The sequence below is a fragment of the Ambystoma mexicanum genome, chromosome 8, assembly GCF_040938575.1.
Source record: "Ambystoma mexicanum isolate Mex_15411 chromosome 8, UKY_AmexF1_1, whole genome shotgun sequence".
Classification (NCBI taxonomy): domain Eukaryota; kingdom Metazoa; phylum Chordata; class Amphibia; order Caudata; family Ambystomatidae; genus Ambystoma; species Ambystoma mexicanum.
The window spans coordinates 1,569,034,876-1,569,054,107 of record NC_090929.1 but is presented as its reverse complement, the minus strand read 5'-3'; positions in this window follow the sequence as shown (position 1 = coordinate 1,569,054,107).

The window sequence follows — 19,232 nt, the reverse complement described above, 5'->3', positions numbered from 1 at the left end:
CTATGGGATTTTCCCATTGTTCGAGGCTACCAACTTTAATTATTTAATTATCATAGCCTCACACATACCGCCGGTTTATTTAATTAATATTAATTCGCCGGTTGGTACTTTTTGCCAGGACTCAATTCTAAAATGGCGTTTGTGTTCGCTTCTGTGACTCCAACCCAAGTCGAGCCCTTTGTTCCACTTTTTGGCAGGCTTCTCCACAGAAGCCTCCAAAAGTGGTGCCACTCTGTCTGGGTACCACAGGGGGCGTGGGAGGGGGTTTAGGCACCCTGGACTGAGTTACATTGGTAACTCAAGTCGCACTCTTGTGTGATTGGCCCAAGTGGTGAGCCGGCCGGCTCACCACTTAGCATGTTTGATTGACAGCTAGGCTGAATGAATGGGGGTATGCTGCATAAAAGCAGGGCTTTGGGAACTGGAACTTCAGAAGTCGCCACAGGACCTGAGAATCCGACGAGGGAGAAGCTGAGCCGACCTACCACGACGACACCACCGGTGGAGCCCTGCGGAACCGACTCACCACTTCCCGACGACAGAGAAGATCTCCCGGCTGGAGAGGCTTCTTCCCCTGAATGGTGGGCACAACCAGTTTACCTTCTTCTCTTCGGACCCCAGACCGGTCTGTGGTCGAATTGCCCGTGCCAAGCACCCCGGCAGCCGGATAGCCACTTACCACTGGTCCGCGAACCAACGGACCGCTCCTTGTACCTGAGAAACTCCGCGGCTGGTTTCTTCCCTGGCAGCGCAACAGACTCCTGTCTACCTCCCCGACGAGATCCTCTCTTCCCCCGGACGAAGCACCGACTTGCATCCGCTGCCAGGAACAACTGCCCCCGCTGGAGTATTCTCACCACTTTAAGGTACCGTGTCCGCCAGGCCTCCCTTTCTAAAGATTGCTACAAGGTAATAATAACCCCTTAACCTTCTGGAATGGGCTGGCCGCCTTGACCCTCTAACTGGTCCCTTTCTTTGGTCCAACTCCTTTTTGAACCGTTACAAGACTTTTGTGCACTGCAACCGTGTGACCTTGGACACATTTCGTTTTGATCCTCTTAAAGCGGGTCCGGCCTACTGACTCTGAATTCACTGTGTTACTTTGCCTTCCTCTCTTGTTGTGTTCGTGAAAAAGTGTTGGGATCTGTTTCAATTGATTCTCTGCTTTTCTCTCCCTTTTTGAAACAAATTATTAGAGTGCCATCTAGGTTAAGCGCTCACCGCTGTCTGAAAATAAGTGGGGCTTTACTTAAGACTTGTCTAATATTCTTTTAAGGGAGTGTATATCTTTTAGTGACCGTGTTTTTGAATTGCTTACTATTAGTGCGTGTATTTTTCTAGATGTGGTTTTAAATAAATAATTATATCTCTTTTACACCAAGCTCTGGTCAGTGTTTACTTGTTCTACTGTGTTCTTTTGACCTATTGTGAATGCTCTGTATACTGCCCAACTCTTCTTGAGGGAAGTCTGACTGCTCAGCCAAAGCTACCAAGTGAATCTGTGTGATACAGACTGCTACCAAGTGGGTTTACTGCCAAACACCTGTAGTCCTAAATCTTTTGCAGTGGTCCCAGAGGGAACTGCACAGGTTTCTGCCTAACAGTGAGTAACTTGTAACTACTCCTACGTCCCGTCCCCTTTCCTCCATCCTGTATGGGCGATTACCACAGATTGAAGCCCTGGGGAGGAAGGCTGCGTCAGCACATGCACTGGCATCCAGGCACTAATGCTTGAAGAAGGGTGATGGGGAGGCCCATGTGGCTGCCCTGCTAATTGCTTGCCATGGTACATGTCTTTGGTAAGCGACCACTGTTGCCTTGGTCCTGACAGCGTGCGCGTGTATGTTTCTTGGAAACTCCTTACGGTGAACCTTATATGCTTCTTGCGGGTTTAGGAAAGAAGGAAGGAAGTACGATTTCCTCGTTGAGGTGGAATGATAAAACCACCTTTGGGAGAAGGGAAGGATGAGTGCAACGCACTACCTTGTCCTGATGAAATGTAGTATATGGCTCTGTTGCTGTTTTCATTGTGACTATTTTGATATTTGTGGCCGCCATGGGCTGAAAAGGTTTAAGCACAAGGGTGCTGAGGACTATATTGAGGTCTCAGACTGGGTGTGGGCGCCTGACAGGTGGGAACATCCTTATCAGCCCCACCCGATGTCTTTTCACCACTGGTTTGGAGGTAGAGAAAGAATTCCTATCTGAGTTTCTGTAGGCCGATGGATGCCAGGTAGGTCCAGCATGTATCCAGCTGGTCTCCTGATCTAGCTAGGTGCGCTGAGAATGATAACACTTGATCTAGAGTGCATGAGAGGGGATCCACTCCTGCCTCTCAGGCCCAGAAGCAGAATCTGGTCCATTTGCTTCTGTATTGCCTGCATGTAGAATGGCTTGTAGCGCCCTGGGTGACTTCTACATTGTCTTGAGACAGATTGAGGTGCTGTGGCATTATCTGCTCAGGGACCAGGCTGCTAGTGCTAACCTCTCTAGGCAGGGGTGAACCACGTGCCTGTCTGCTGTATCAGGAGTGGTTCCGTGCTGACCGGTAGGGGAAATGGAGCTTGATCCGACATTTGCAGGAGGTCAAAGTACCCATGCCTGGCTGGCTACTATAGGTGACATTAGGATGAGTCACAGTTGGCGAGTTTCTCTGATTTTGCGAATGACCTTGTGAAGGAGGGGGGTCGGAGGGAATGCATAAGCCCGCATTCCCTCCCACTGTATCTGCAGTGCGTCCCCCATTGAGCATTGGACTGCCCCCTCAAGACGCAAATCGATAACATGTCGGGTTGTGCTCCGTCGCGAATAGGTCTATGTGAGGGTGACCCCCACCTGCTTGAAATTTCCACAAGTACCTTCCTGCTCAACTGCCACTCATTATTGTCGTAACCCAGCCTGCTGAGTCTGTCTGCCTCTAGGTTCGACTCCCCGGGGAGATGGACTGCTGAGATCTATATGTTCTGCGAGATAGCCCACTCCCAGATGTTGATGGCAAGCCTGCACAGGGGTGGGGGACCTTGTGCCCCCCTGTTTGTTGAGGTAGTACATGCAAGTGGAGTTGTCTGTCTGAAAACAAACTGAAGTGCCCTTGACCATAGGAAGGGAAGCCTTGAGCGCTAACCAGATGGCCATCATCTCCAACCAGTTGATATGATTCTGCTGTTCCTCTTTGGACAAGAGACCATGTACCACCTGGCTGCCCAGAGTGGCTCCCCACCTTTGGAGAGGGGAGTCTGTGGTAATCGTATATATTCCAGCTTCGGCTGCCTGAACAGTCTGCCTGCCATGAGGTTGGTTTCCTGACTCTGCCACCCAAGATCCTGGTGGAGGTGAGACAATATGGTAACTGCTGCTGACTAAACCCCGGTTTCTTGGCTCCATCAAGCCGAAAAATGCAGCTGCAGCTTCCTCATTTTGAGCCGGGGGTGAGGAACCGCCAGGAGGAATGTGGCCATTATCCCTAACAGGTGCTGGTCGCACCATGAATTTAGAATTTTTGAATTTTGAAGCATTTATAAACACGCACACAACGAACCAAATCGTATCCTGGCGCAGATGGAACAGAGAGATGAGACTTAGAAGGCCAGGAGGACCAACTGGGTAGACAGTACTATACAACAGACAAAAATAATAAAAATCACAGATTTATTTAAAGAGATAAGTTTTGAGACCTGCTCTAAAGGTCATGAGGGTGTTGGCTTGTCTCAGATATAGCGGAAGACTGTTCCACAATCTGGGCTCGGTCACTGAAAAACACTGATCTCCCCTAGACCTGTACCTCATCCTAGGAATTACAAGGAGGAGGTGGTCCTCCGACCTAAGAGTGCGAGTGGGTTGTTATTGTTTCAATTTGTCTGTTAGATATGCTGGTGCCATGTCATGCAAGCATTGATAAACCAGACAACCGGTCTTAAATTTAATCCGATCTTCGACTGTCAGCCAATGTAGTGATCGGCGAAGACCGGTTGTATGAGTATTTTTAGGTACACCAAAGACCAGTCTGACTCCGGCATTTTGTGCTTTCTGGAGACAATGGATTTGATTGCTTGGTGCTACGGCCAGAAGACCATTGCAGTAATCAAGATTTGAAATGACCAGTTCTCCCACCACTACAGCACAATCTACTTTAGGCACGTAGGGTAGAGCTTGGCGCAAAGGGCGGATGTTATAGAATACAGACTGTACCTTGGCTGAGACCTGGGCATTACATCCCAGGTCATTCTGCCAAATACAGCCCAGATTCTTGACCTTGGTGGAATATTTAAGGCTAGCTCCCAAAAACTGAGGAGGAGGGGGACATTTTCCTCCTACAAGGAGATGTTTCAGGCCCAAACAAAATCACCTCCGTTTTTTCTGGGTTCAATTGCAGCCAATTTTCCTCCATCCAAGTGCTTATCTCGTCTAGGCAACTAGTAACCACAGTAAGAGCATCCTCTACATCATCAAGTCTGATGTACAACTGAGTATCATCAGCATAAGAATGAAACCTGAGATTATATTTTTCCAGGATGTTCATCAAGGCACGGAGATACATATTAAACAAAAGTGGGGAGAGAGCCGATCCCTGTGGCACACCACAACACTGAGAAAGTATTTCTGAAAGAAATCCCCCTGAAAAGAAAACCATGCCGTGGTTACCGCTCTGCTGAGGAAGTATTCCTCTGCGGCCTTGATTGCTGCTACTTTTTCCCTTGTGGGGAATATCCTCTGTCTCTGCATGTCCCACAAGAGTGCTAAGAGCACTAGAGTTTGTGTACGCTGAAGTTGTGATTTCTGAAAGTTGATTGAGAAGCCCAGGTCCTATAGTGTGCTCATTAATTTGCAGGTTGTGCTCCTGACCTGCTCTGGCGACTGCGCTATGATTAGCCAGTCGTCGAGGTATGGATTTGCATGGTGGCCGTCTGTCTGGAGCAGTGCGGCCACCGTGTTCATGAGCCTCGTGAAGACCCCTGGGGCAGAGTAGAGGTCGAACGGTAGTACTTTGTATTGAAAATGCAGTCCCATGATCTAAAATATGAGGAACTCACAATGATACTGCCAAATCGGGGCATGTAAGTAAGCGTCCTTCAGATCCAGGGAGCACGCCCAGTCTCCCCCACACAGCGACTTCGCTATCAGAGCCTGCATAACTATTTTGAACTTTTGCAAGGGCAGGTACATGTTTCTAAAGGATAGATCTAGGACCAATCACAGGCCTTCCTGGTTCTTCTTTTGAACAGTGAAGATACAAGAATACAATCCCAACCCTTGTTGCGGGATTGGAACTTCCTCCACTGCCTTGCTCGTGATAAGTGACCATATCTCTGCTAGGAGTGATGGTGTCCCAATCTGGGTGTGAGGGGGACAACAGGGAGGGTACAGAATGGGAAAATGGAAGCCCTGAGAGACTACCGATATCACCCACAGGTCTGCAAACAGAGTCTGTCAGGACTAACTGTGGGGAGCTAACCTGCCTCCCACTGGTGTGCTGTGGATATGACGCAACCCATCATTGTTTCTTTTGCTTAGAGGCTTGGGCTTGGGAGGGGGACTGGAAGAACACTTTATGGGATGCTTTATGTTGCTTTCGCCGATGCTGACTGGAAGATCAGTCTGGTTGCCTGGAAACCCCAAAAGCCGCCAAACATTCGACCCCTATCTGTTCGAGCCTGCACCTGCCCAAAGCTTTTAGCTGCTGGCTTCGTAAGAATGGCCAGTAATTTGGCTGTCTCAGAGCTGCTTTTCTTTTTGTCCAGCTCCTCATCAGTGGTGGAGTGGAACAAGTCACCCCCTTCAAATGGAAGATCAAGAATTCTTTCCTGGACATCAGGGCTTAATCATGCCGTTGCCACACATATGGCTCTACCTGCCGTATCGATGTGTGCAACTCTGGCTTCCATGAGGTCTTGTGCCACTATCTTGGCCTCTGCCAAGCGAGCCTTAAATGAGGCTTGCTTGTGAGATTGTAGGTCTGGGAGGAAGTCAGCGATTTTCCACTATAACCTTTGATTTGCTGCGACCAAAATGGTGTTGGCATTGGCCTGCCTGAGGTGAAGCCCAGAGTTGGAGAAGACCTTCTCCTCCTTGCCCAACAACACCGATGTGAATGTGTTGGTCGACGATGCCTGGGATTGGCATACATGGACACTGCTGCTATGACTGATGATAGAAGCTGAGGGTGCACGCGAGTTGCCCTCCACTTGCCTATACTTAGCATCCAGCTTTTTGTTGACTGATCGTGTGGAGTGTGGCTTGGGCCATCCCTTTCTAGCCAGGGTCTCCACGTCCTTCTGCAGAGGTATACCGGATCTAGCGTCTGCGTGGATGGTGACGACCTCCACCAAGACCCCTGCTTCTGGCTGCTCCTTATGGGGCTGGGCAATGCCAAGGTATTCAGCCGGGCCGGCAATCCTGCCGTGAAATGCTCTCGCTGAGGAAGGCATGTTGAAAATTCCTCTTCCTCTGTGTCCTGTTGATCCCCAGTGTCTACGGGGTCTGCGTGGTCCGCTGGCGGTGTGCTAATGTACAGAGGAGTGGCGACCGGAGGCGGAGGCAATGCAGTGCCAACCGGTGTGGTCAGGAGAGTCAGTTGAGGGAACGATGCGCTTCCGCTTGGAGATCGTGGCTGTACTGGTGCTGGTTGCAGGGAGGGGGCATGGGAGGGATCATGTCCCGGATGATACCTTTAAGAATGCTTCTCATTTGTGGGAACAGCATGAGTGTCAGGAATGTATTGAAGAAGCGCTCCTCACAGGCTAGCACGTTCCTGCCTCAGCACCTCCTTAGGGGAGTCATGCACTTGTAATGTGCCCATGCAGTGTAAAAAGCCTCTGTGTAACGCAATCTCCCCACTGTGGTCAGATAGGTGGTACACCATGTGACCTTAGACGTGGATAAGCGCATCTAGTCGGGGCACCATTTTGTCCGCGTGGACCGCCATTATGTCCGACCATGCTCCACGTGTTTCTGTGGTTGTACTGGGCCTGGGGTCGGCTTGTTTGCTTGGACGCGTAGGCTTGTCCCCTCCCTGTACCTCAGGCACATGCCTGGCAGGCTGTTGGCCCTCGGCCATAGAGCCGGTACCGCTGTCTACGGTGCGTAGAGGTGCCCCCTCAGGCCTAGGCCTGATAATAGAGCAGTGCCCCTCGAGACGTGTCCCAGTGTTTAAGACGCTTGGCTCCTTGACAATGGGACCGGGAGGATCTTTAGATCCCTCAGCTGTTAGGCTGGTAGTTACATGAGCCTTAGTACCCTTCTTGCCTGCAACAGAGCCTGATTGTCGCCTCCCGCTGGTGTGCTTCACTGGGAAGGAGTCACCCTTGCGGTGTGCTTTAGAAAATAAGATACTTGCCTTCTTGGTTTTCCTTTTCACATACTCCTTTATATGGTCTGGTGGAGAGCTCGCAAACAGCTCCCTCCAACGCGCCAACCGATTCTTCAGGGACCGTGGAACATGCCGAGCAGCCGTCCCATTCATGGTCCTTGCCAAGGCACCAGAGTCAGAGGGCATGTGGGTCTGATGTGGGAAATGAACCGTTGCAAGACGGGCATCTGCTGTGGCCCGCTATGGCCAACATGTGCCGGGGACAGATGGGGCATCTGTGGACAGTGTCCTGTAAGAATTAGGAGTTAGTAAGACTAAAAGGTTATGAAAATAGGGAAAAACACATGGAATTACGTGTCGTAAGCACTCAACCACCAGCGCTGGTGAAGTCGGTCCGCTCTCGTGGAAAAAAGGACTGGGGTGTGGCGCCGGTGGTCAAGTGAGCGCATGCTCCTGGGACTGCGCTCCCACACGCACATATGTTTAAAGGGAAAGACCATTTTCTCGGGTCAAAAAGGTTCAGTTCCCGTCCCTATCGAGAAACGCCCATACAAGATGGAGGAAAGGGGATGGGACGTAGGAGTATGGTGCAGAAAATAAATGTTAAATAAGACCACTGTTCTTCTAGTCCATAGTCCCCTTTCCTACATATTTATAAGCCGTTTTTTCCCTTAGGGTAGGGCACCAGCGCACATGTGCCACATCATGTATAGGGATTCCCCTTGCGGATGTGTGCACCTCCTGTTAGCCCTTTTGTAGCATAAGGATGCACGATGCCCATTCCAGGTGATGACGGCGAGCCATATGGAGAAAAGGGTACTATGGAGTAAGAGTCATTTAGGTGAGTAACATTTCCTCACTCCTATGCCATGTTCCCTTTTCTCCATACATATATCGATTACAAAGCATAAATAAATGAATTAAAGTAAGCCTAATGAACCCACAACAGATAATGATTGGGGGCCATGGGAAAAAAAAAAAGGTTCGGAAGGAGGGGGGGGCCTCAGAGAACTGGGTCTGATAAAGGAAAAGACAGGCTGGAGCGCCAGCGATGAGGCAGCTCCTCTAATGGCCTCCGCTCGGATCCGCGGTTCAGCGATAATTTTACCTGTGTCCAGTTGAGTTCGTTGGTCGTGATGGGAAGCTGTCAGCTGCTGAGGTCCTGGGCTATGGCTAGCAGCGTTTTGTGGGAATAACGCCTTCGCTGATGGCGTAAATGCGACAGGGAGCTTGAGGGTCCGCTCCCGTAACACGGCCTAAAATGGCCGCCGCATCTTCGCGACCCGCTCCAGGCTGGCGGCTGGCTGCCATCATCTGCCCCTGAGACGCGCCGGCCCACGCATGAGGCTTGTCCCGCCCGACACCCTGCACCGGAGCGTCCCCCCCCCTGTGCCTGGTCCTGGACGGTGTGACGCCTGCTACCGGTGCCCCGTGATCATCCGACTCGGCGGCTCCCGGCATGCCGCCTCGTTGGGATCCCGGCTCTCTCTGCGGACCCCCCACCTCCGATTCCTGGGGCGCCCCTGCCCATTTTCTGCCTGCTGCCTCCCCCAGCCACCACCGGAGGCCCCCCGTGGTCCCGGCTCAAGTGAGAGCCACACACGTCACCTGGCTGAGATTGGCAGCCCTTCAGCTCTACCTCAACACGCTCTCCGATTCCTGGGGCGCCCCTGCCCATCTTCGGCCTGCTGCTCTCGGGGGTAGGGCCCTGCCTCCTCCGGCTACCATCGAAGACCTACTTGTTGCAGCGTGGCCCTAGCTCGGGGGTCGACCACGCACAGGTGAGGTGGGCTGCCCCTCGGCCCTGCCCCAGCACCCCCCCCGACCCCTGAGGGGGCCCTACCAGCCTTCACCCCGGATGCCCTCCAGCTACAGCGTGGCCCTGATTTGCGTGGAGCCACACATACCGCCCTGGGACGACTCCGTGTCTTCTGGCCCCTCAGCTAAGGGATAAACCTCTGCTACCTGCTCTCTGCCCCGCCCCCCGGGGCTGCCCTGAGGCCTACCGCAACATCCCCCCCCTGCGACTTCCTGGGGCGCCCCTGCCCATGTCTTCTTGCTGGACTGCCCAACTTTGAGGAACTGTTCTGCTTTGCGCGAAGCTGGATTCTTAACCTGTCCGCTCCACTTCCTGGGATCCCCGGGCTCTGCCCACCCCGCACATCTATTTGGCCGCCCTCTTCAGCCCCTTGCAAAACGTGAACTGGGAGTCACCCTCGAGTGACATCCCCTCCCTGCGGAGCGATGGCCAAAGCACTGAAGCCTCCTAAATCAGCCGACATCTCTACTATGCTACAGGCCTCGGGGAAGGGTGGGAAAGCGGACCCCCCCAAGCTCACCCCCCAGAAAACGTCCGATGGCAGCAGAACGCTTGCAACTAAGGAGGATCTTCAAGCCTTCATGAGCAATATCAAATCGGAGTTCACAGCCTGCATGTCGGTACTCACCGCCAAACTGGAGCAGACCGAGCAAAGAGTCGCCGGCATCAAACATAGGGTTGGCGAGGTCGAGGACCTGACCACGGACCACTCCACTTCATTGACGGAAATTCAACGCACCGTCCAAGCGTTGGTGGCAAGAACCGAAATCCTCGAACATAAACAGGAGGACTTGGAGAACCGCTCCCGCTGCAACAGCTTACGCCTTCGCGGGGTGCCCGACTCAATCTCCGACCGGGAGCTCCCGGAATACGTTAGCACCTTCTTCCAGTCCCTCCTGCCAGACTTGGACGAGACTCAACTGCTGCTGGATCGGACCCACAGGCTGCGCCCTCGCCGAGAGGTTGATACGGACCCCCCCCCGGACGTGATTACTAGGGTCCACTTCTACTCCACCAAGGAGGCCATAGCAACGATTGGCCGTTCTAAGGATGAGCTCTCATTTCAGGGAATCCCGATACAGATCTTCCAAGATCTCTCCCCGCTGACTCTTGCTCCGGCCTTTGTCACTCTTTCTTCTGGATCAGCAGATCCGTTAACGATGGCTCTTTCCTACGGCTGTACAGTTTTCGTACAAGGGCACTCAGCGTACCATCAGCCACCTCGACGATGCAGCGTCGATCCTTTGGCCAGACTCCCCAGAGACCTCAGACCTCTCTGCTCAGGGCCGATCAAGCCTGGCCTCAGACGCAACCTCCCCAAAGCCAAAACGGGCCCCATGGTCCAGAGAAATCGCAAACCTAAATGACATGCCTTAACGCCTGCACTGGAGCCATGACTCTGGAACGACCTTAAGCCTCACATTTTGCCGCGGATCTGACGTGGTCCATAACCCCCTCCAAGGCGGATGTCATCACTTTACCCTTGGAGAGACTTTCAAATATGTTTGTGCTGTCAAAGGACAGCCCTGTCGCCTAGGGGCCATGTCGATAGTTCTAAATCGACCCCCCTGGCCGCACTTTGGTCCTCCCGTTGGAGGTCGTTTTTGAATGTGCTTTCTCCCGTTGGAGACCAGTTAGACCAGTTCAAAAACCCTCGACCACAGGAGACTGCAATTCAATCATGCTCTCACGTCCATGGCTGACCTAACCCCCCCACGACCCCCTTCCCCTCAGCAAGAGGATCGCCCGGAGCAACCCCCTCACCTGAAACTCAAGTTCACCTCCTTGAACGTTAGGGGCCTGAACTCCCCCCCCGAAGCGGAAATCGATCCTACAGAGGCTACAAGACGACGGGTCGTCGATCGCTTTTTTGCAAGAGACGCACCTGATTCCGGCGGAATTTCCACGCCTGCGAAGCAGACTCTTTCTGCTACAATTCCTCGCCTCTAACGGCACTAAGAAGGGTGGCACCGCTATTTTATTCACAAAAGACCTGAGGCCTCAGATCCTTGACTCACTACGGTGCCAGGAGGGTCGCTTTATTGCAGTCAAATGCTCCATCCATGGCCAGCTAGACACCCTCATCTCGGTGTATGCCCCAAATGAGTATCAGGAGAGCTTCTACCAGGACCTGGAGGACTCTCTCCTCCCATTCATCGAGGGGCATGTCGTCATGGGAGGAGACTTTAACGGGGCTCCGGACCCGCTCAAGGACAGATCTCACCCCCGTCTTCTAGAGACTTGAAGCTGGCCGCCGGCTTGCTCCGCCTGTTTCGCACACTAAACATTGTGGACTCTTGGAGGGTTCTGTCCCCAGGCGAACGGGACTTTACCTTCTATTCATATGTGCATCGTACCTTTTCCAGAATTGACCTGATCTTGACCTCCCCACAGATCCTGTCCTTCACTGATGATGTGATAATTGGCCCCCGGATCCTTTCTGACCATGCCCCAGTTACTCTGACCCTGCGGTCTCATGACCCAGACCCCCGTCCGCGCTGCCGGTGGTGCCTCTATGACCCTATCCTAGGAGACATGGCAGTGAGGGACTCAATCGCCAACTCCATTAAGAACTTTTTCGCTGAAAACCTGGACGAGGACACTTCCCCGGCCAACACCTGGGACGCCATGAAGGCGGTCCTCAGAGGCGAGCTGATTGCCCAGGGTGCCGCATTTCACAAAAGAAAGAAGGCGTTGCGCGCTGCTTCGGAAGCTGCAGTCCGCCAGGCTGAGGCTACACATAAAAGGAAGGGCTGGGCCCCTAAATCTTACAGGATCCTGCAAATGGCCAGGAAACGGCTAGAAGCCCACTACGCTGAGGCTACGGCGAACCTGCTAATCAAGTCTAAGCAATGGTACTATGCCCACAACAATAAGGCCAACAAGCTCCTGGTTAACAAACTGGCAAAGGCGAAGAGCAGGAATACTATTTTAGGCCTCCGTGATCCGCAGGGGGTGATCCACTACGCTGACCATGAGAAAGTACGCTTGGTAACCGCCCACCACCTGGAAATAATGACGGCGGCCCCAAGGGATCCGATCAAGCAGCACTCATACATCCAAGAGGCGGCCCTACCACACCTGACCCCGGCGGCCAGGGAAGACCATACAATTTTAGGAGGTGGAGGCGGCCATTAAGAGCTTAAAATCTAGAGCCCCGGGCCCGGATGGATTTTCCACCCGCTTCTACAAAATCTTCCGGCCCCAACTAGTGGCCCCCCCTGGCCCGCCTCTTCAACTCATTCGTGGCCACTGGTACGCTCACCCCAACGATGCAAGAATCTATTACAGTCCTTATCCCCAAGCCCGGGAAAGACCCTCATGATATTAGCTCATATAGACCCGTTGCGTTGCTGAATCTGGACGCCAACATATACTCTAAAGTCTTGGCCAACCGTCTGGCACCTATCCTCCCTAATATTATAGACCCGGATCAAACAGGCTTCATAAACCACAGGTCGACGAAAGACAACATCCGCAGGGCCCTGGACCTCATTGAAATCGCCACTCGGGATTCCCAACAGCTAGCTTTATTGGCACTGGACACAACTAAAGCGTTCGACAAGGTGGACTGGTCTTATCTGCGCCTCACTCTGGGGGCCTTTGGCTACGGTCCGACCTTTCAGAAGATGATCCTGGCGAACTACCAGTCCCCCAGGACGAGGCTGAGAGTCAACGGCCACTTGTCGGACCCAATCTCCCTCACGTGCGGAACGCGGCAGGGATGTCCTCTATCCCCTCTGCTCTTCGCTCTGGCCATGGAGCCACTGGCTCAATGAGTCCGGAAAAAACCCTGAATCAGTGGCTTGAGCACCGGCTCTGCGCTACATGAAGTGGCCCTCTACGCGGATGATGTTCTGCTTACCATCACAAACATTGAAAGATCCATGAGTGAGGCTTTAACTGAAATCCACAACTTTGAGACGGTCTCGGGATTCGCGATTAACTTTCAAAAGTCGGCGGCGCTGGGAGTGGGCATGACGCCAGCTGAACGGGAGGCCTTGGTGAAGAAAGGTCAGTTCGAATGGAGCATCAAATCGAGCCCCTATTTGGGGGTTCAGATCCCTGCACACCCAACAGAAGTTTACCGAGCTAACTTCCCGTCACTCTTCGAGGAACTAGAAAAGGATCTGACCCGCTGGCAACCCCAAGAGATCTCCCTCCTAGGCCGGACTTCCTCTATGCCTGTGCCACCCTCCCGATCACCATTCCGCTTCCCCCTTTGCAGCGGCTCCAAAGGAAGATGGTGGACTTTATCTGGAAGGGGAAGAAAGCGCGCATCCCGCGGAAAACAATGATGGCCAGCACGAGATTGGGAGGCCTGGGAGTTCCCGACCTCCGTAAATACCATATGGCGGCACATCTGGCCCACCTCCAGGCATGGGGGCTTGCTACGGGTCGACCAAAATGGGTGGAGATCGAACAATCCTGCCTTTCCCTCCCCCTTCGCTTCCTGCCGTTCTTACCCACAGCTTTACGCCGCAGCTGGCCGGGCACTCTCACAGCTACAAAACAAACGATTAAGGCCTGGGAGTGGGCTCACAGACACCGGGGCGTCCCAGGAGACCTGAGTGCGCTCTACCCAATCTTCCTCAACCCAGCTTTCTCCCCCGGGGCCCGTCCCCAAAACTTTAGAAACTGGGTCGCAGGGGGCCTCGCCACTTTAGGGCAACTTTTTGAAAGGGACTCCCCCCTAACCTTTGAACACTGCAAGATGACTTTTCAGTTAGCGGAAACGGATAGGTACTCCTACGCTCAGCTCAGACATTGGTGCTCCCACCCACAGAACCGAGTGGCGGCCACAATGCCCCTTACCTCACTGGAACTGACGGTGAGCGACCTACCGGCCCGGGGGAAGATATTGGCCCTGTATAGGCTGCTGCAGGAGGACCCCCTCCAGTCCAGGCCTTCCTATATGTCCCAATGGGAAATGGACCTCGGACACGCCATTGAGGATCATACATGGGTGGACATTTGGACAAGAACGCGGACGACCTCCCGCTGTATTACCAACCAGGAGTGTGCCCATAAACTACTCCTGCACTAGTATTACCCCCCTCTATGCCTTCATCACTTCCAACCAGCACTAAACCCTCACTGTTGGCGACTTTGCGGCCTCCCAGGATCCTACTTTCACATGTGGTGGACTTGCCCCCGGGTGCAAGAGTTTTGGTCTCTCTGTTTAGCTACCATAAAAGACATCACTCAGACGACCATTCTGCTCGCGCCCGAACAGGTCCTTTTAGGGATCCTACTGTCAGACTCATACCCGCGGTCGGGGAGAAGAGCAGCCCTGGTATCCCAGTTCTCGTTAGCGGCTAAGATTACGGTGGCCCGCACCTGGAAGTCCACGGACGGGCCCTTGATGGCCCTTTGTTGGGTCAAACTTTGGGATATTTTAATAGCCGAGAAAGTCACGGCAGCCAGGACGGGACTGCTTCATCGATTTCGGGATATCTGGGAGCCAGTGCTAGACTATGACCGGAACTATCCGGCCCTGACCCACAAACCACGCCTGATCGCAAGGGCCCTTCACGCTATGGAGGACCCACCAGGGCCGCCAAGTCAGCCTGACTAAGGCCTGAGAACTATGCTTGCCGGGGAACGTAAGGGGTGGGAGATGGGGACTCTGGGTTACATGACATGAGATGCTACATGTACTGCTCTTGTATAATTTCTCCTGTGTGTGGATTTATAAATAAACAAATTAAAAAAAAAAAAAGGAAAAGACAGGTTCAACTTTTCAGATTATCCGGTCCCACAGTTGTATGTTACAAAGGGAGAGAGGAAGGGTATCTACCAAAACTTGAGTTTTAAAGAACAGATCCTGTTGACCAGGTGGGACACGTAATTGAGAGAACTACACCTCTTTCAACGTGGATAAGCGGTTAGAATCAAGGAGATCAACTATTTTATTTTGCCCTTCTGTCGGTACCACAATTATTAGCATGGGCTTCAAATTTTATCAGTGGAATCATATCCCACTCCTGACACTCCATGTAAGGAATTCATGGTGGCAACGGTAAAGACATTCACAAGTGATCACAGTTCAAGGGTGTTTATTGAACTTTATAATGGGTGAGATAAACACCAAATCTAACCTAAATTTAAGATGGGTACAAGCTACGACCATCAAATAATAATAAGGCAGTCCTAGTGGCGTCTTGTCAAATAAAAAGGGCCTATACTAAAAGAAAAACGATTGCCAATCCTTACCACTAAGTTACAAAAACAGTGTCAAATAATGTTCACAGAAAAGAAAGAAGTGTTCACAAAATGATAAGTCAGCATGGTATGGCTTGGTCTCCCTTCCCACGTTTTTAGCACGGGATAATGCAGGACTTCTGAGCACAGCACACTCCTACGCCTCTCCAGCATGAGGCTCGTAATTCCAGTTCAACGATAGCAGAACCTCCTGGGGACCAGTCTCTTCTATTCAAAATCTCTTGCCTTGGAAGGCCAGATCAATTAAAACAACAAACAAACCAAGAGTTCCTTCTGTAATCTTGTACCTCGGGCGATTGCTCCTTGCCCCTTGGATCTCCCTCTCCCGGGCTCGGATCCTTCTTGCAACTTGGACCTCCCTTGTTCGGGTTCACTACGGCCTCTCGAATGCAGCTTACAACTTCCCACTGCGGACAACCCTCGACCAGGTTCACTCTTGTCTACACAGGGTTCACGGGTAGATTACTTTCCAGCCCAACTCAAAGGCATCCCTCAAACCGGGTTCACGTTTGCCAAATATACAGTTCACTTTATGTTATATACAGTTCACTTTATTTTATCCCAATGCAGGATTCACTTTCATTGGTTTTCCCTTTGGCATCCCTTTGTCGGGTTCACATAGCCATCTTTACCATAGTTCGTCTCAACTCGTCAGAAAGCAGGGATTTCCCTTTCCCTAGCTTTCTTTCGGCATCCCTCTGTCGGTTTCACACTTGCCATCTTCTTTCTAAGCGTGAAACCTAAATATTTTACTTTTTTCACTGTTTGTATTTCCTGTTTATCTATTCTCCACTTTGATTTAAGTTTAGTGGTTTCCTGTAAATAATGATGTTTGATTTTGAGGGATTGATTATCAGATCATTGGTCTTTGCATATGCTTCCAAAGATGAAATTAGATGGGTTAGCCCTAATGGAGAGTTTTCTATGGGGGCTAAATCGTCTGCGTATCCCAATATGTGGATCTTAGATTTTCTAATCTTTGGCGAGACAAAAGTGTGTTTCAATAGAGTAGGAACCAGGTTGGCAAGATATAAATTAAAAAGGAGCGCTGCCAGTATACATCCTTGCTTAACACCATTATTAGTAGGTATGGCTATAGAGAATTCGCCTAGTAGGTTCAGTCTTACTTGTATAGAGGTGTTATGATGAAGAGCAATAATTATTTGTAGAAGACTGGGAGGGATGTTCCATGATATGCAATTTTTTCCATAATTTTGATCTATGTACATAATCAAAAGCCTTGGATAGATCTCTTAAGGTTATAAATGTAGGAAGGGAATGTTTTTTCTGACTTTGAGTTTGCACAGTACTAAGAGTCAATCCATTGAGGATCGTTGACAGACCTTTTAGAAATCCTACCTGATATCTGGACAAGATCTGTTGACTAACGGCCCATTTTTCTAAGTCTTGTTGGACCAGTCGTGTAAAGATCATACTATCGCAATCCATTAGACTAATTAGCCAATAATTTGCTGGATCTAATTTATCTCTTTTTTTTATAAATTGGGATTATTATAGCTCTTATGCAGGACGTAGATATTTCTTTGGTTTGCACGATTTTCCTAAATAGAGAAGTGAGAAGTATTGCCCAAGTGGGATGGTCAGATCTAAACATCTTGTTGGTTAAGCCATTTGTGCCTGCAGCTTGTGATTTAGAGGAGAGAAGAATCAAACTCAAAACATCATCTTCCTCCACCTGCAGGGTCCATTTCACAGAGGTATTTATGTGGGACTCAGATGTATCAAGTGTAACCTGTTGTTCTTTGAAGTAGTCTTGCCACATTGTTGGAGACAAAATACATGTTTGACAGACAGTTTGAGAAGCGTGTTGGTTATTTATTAAGCCCCAGAAAGTTTTTGTTTGTGGAGGTAAGAGTTTCTCTAATATATTTTGCCCGTCTTTGATGTGACGTAATTGTCGATGCCCACGGGACCAAAATTTGTATTGATTTTGTATTTTGTATTTCTCAGTAATATAAGTACATGGCTCTACATGCATGTTTTTTAATTCACAAAGTCTTTTGTTTACTTTTTTTTTGTGAATATGGCTTATTTGATCAAAGGTATGTATGTGAGACTTTCTAGGCACATTTCTCTTACTTTGAGGTGGATTTAAACCCCAGATGAATTCTATGAAACAGCCAGGTGTACTTAGCCTTCCAAATTCATTGTCAGAACCATTTTTATTCAACATACGACCTCTACTCGGAAAACACATAATGCGGTTTCCTTTTGAATTAAACTGCACATTATGATGGGGGGGCGCTGTTGCCCACAGGAGAAAATGGCCGCTCCTGTGTAAGCTCCGGAGAGACCCAGGGCCGAATTGCAGAAATATTCGCATAAAGGATCCGATTTTTGCCAAAAATACAGCAGGGATTGCAGGACAGTGCTTTCTCCACACTGGAGTGAAATCTGGAAGCTAAAGGTGTCTGCGATCCGAAGATACAGTGACGTGCGGAGGGACCGCTGGCGGGGCCTCGGAACGGGCCGGAGCTGAGGAGGAGGAGCCTGGGGAACACCAGCGCGAGCCGCGCCTAGACGCGGAGGAGGCACGGCCACCGATCCTTGTTGAGGGTGCTCCGCTCCGCGTTGAGCGCCCGTCCCCCCCCCACCCCCCCCCATACCTCGACGGACACTGCAGAGAGGGGGATCCTGGCCACCACCTGGCGGAACGAACCTGTCGAGGCGCCGTCGGCGCGGCGGCGGAGAAGGCGACAAGACGCAGATAAGTGGGGCTGTGGGGGGATCTGGAAGCGATACGCGAGCCCCAAACATGAGGCCAGTGTAATCACGATCACGCTGAGAGCGGATAGGAACAACACAGGCCCCCTGCCCAGAGACAATCAACTGCGGAGCGACGCGTAACCAGTACTAGTGGACGTTGTGGACCGAGAGGCTTGGGATCCCCGGGCCACGTTGGATACTCCTGCCGTCCCTCCCTCAGAACCGATAGACACTGCGGCGCCATTCGGACACCCCCTTCACAACTTTGGCTGTGCCACGCTTAACGCAGGGCCAACCCTAGGGCCCTGCACAATACAGAGGATTGAAGGGGTTGGGGGCCACAACTGGGCTGCAGACCCCCCACGCAGCAACGGGGGGCCGGCCCACTAATCTGATCCCCCCCCCCCCGAGACAATATCCAAGCCTAAACAGAGGGAGCCGAGGGGAATAATGCCCAAGAATTTTGGGCCCAAGAAGAACAAGGGGGCCATTGAAAAATATACCACGGCTATTCAGAAAGTCACAGTACCACAGATGGAGGATCCAGCGACCCCGCCTGATCAGCATACGCCACCCCCTACACAGATGGACCCACAAGCTGTCTTTCTGGCAATGCAACAAGCGTTCACAGCCCTGAATGAGAAATTAGACGGGATTACAGCAAATGTGGCCTCCATCAAAACAAAATTAGATAAAACAACGACACGTATAACAGAGGCGGAGACTAGAATATCTGGCACTGAAGACGCGCTTGAAGCCCTGAAAAGTACGGTCTCAACAATGGCGATTGAATTAGGAACAGTAAAATCCAAATGTGAGGACTTAGAAGCAAGGTCAAGACGTAATAACATCCGCATCTTAGGGGTGCCCGAGGAAGCAATGAAGGGCTCCATGGAGAAAGGTGTCGAGACCCTCCTCCGTACACTGTTGGGGGACCCCGGGTGGTCACCCATGTTCATTATTGAGCGCGCACACAGATCCATGGCTCCAAAGCCGAAACCTGGAGCATACCCAAGACCTATAATTGCTCGTGTGCTGAATTACAGAGACAGGGACCTGATACTGAGGGCGGCAAGGGAGAAGCAGGAGCTGAGATGGGAGACAAGTGTGATACGGATCTTCCCCGACTTTACATTAGCGGTACAGCAGGAGAGG